We start from the raw sequence: 847 nt of genomic DNA on the forward strand, positions 1-847 counted from the left end.
GGCCCTGGAGAGGAACAGCGGAACACCCATTCACTGACTAGAAATTACTAGCCTGTGTTACATACTAAACAGGAAACACAAAGATCTGTTTGTTGGCATGTGACTTGAGCAGGGTTTTGGCAATAACTTGAAACTAGAGATGGGCACGAAATGAACCACAGAACAAAATTCCAAACGGAATGGCTGGTTCGTTTTCAAAGAAACTCATTCCGTGGATCCGTATTTTTAAACAACAAATGACTTTTCCTGCCGTTCTGTTCTGTTGCTGGTTTGGGAAGCCAGACACTTTGCGCCATTCAATCCATCACCCAAGCAACGGTAGCAGTCTTTTGGTTGCCCCCAATCTGAGGCCTCCACGCTTGATTGGCAGCCGTCCCTGCAAACTAGAGAGCTCCCACTCTGGCCAATCCAGCCAGGAAAAGGGCCAGCCCCTCAAAGTAGCTGCCAGCAGACACTCCAGTTTTTGCCACTGCAAAGAGAAAATTACAGGAAAGGGGGGGACCCATGGATCATGCCTTTCCCAGGCATGATCCATGGGTCCCTCTGAATCTTGGGAGGGTCTTTAGAGGACAGTGAGGACTAGGTCACCTGCAAATTTGGTGGGTACTAGACATTGGGAAAGTCTTGTTTAGCTTGGCTGTGAGTATGAAGGTGCCCATTCTGGGCTCCTTCAAACTGGTTCGGAACCAGCTCAAGTTTGGCTAATTCGTGGTTCGTGTTCCATGAAAATGAACGAACGATGAGGTTCGTCCCCGCGGCCCCCCCCCCCCCGTTCTGTGCCCATCCCTACTTGAGACCTTCAGGAACAGACTTGTGCTAGAAAGCAAAGTGGAGTGGAACCTGCGAG

This window comes from Eublepharis macularius, chromosome 12 (genome assembly GCF_028583425.1).
Source record: "Eublepharis macularius isolate TG4126 chromosome 12, MPM_Emac_v1.0, whole genome shotgun sequence".
NCBI lineage: Eukaryota > Metazoa > Chordata > Lepidosauria > Squamata > Eublepharidae > Eublepharis > Eublepharis macularius.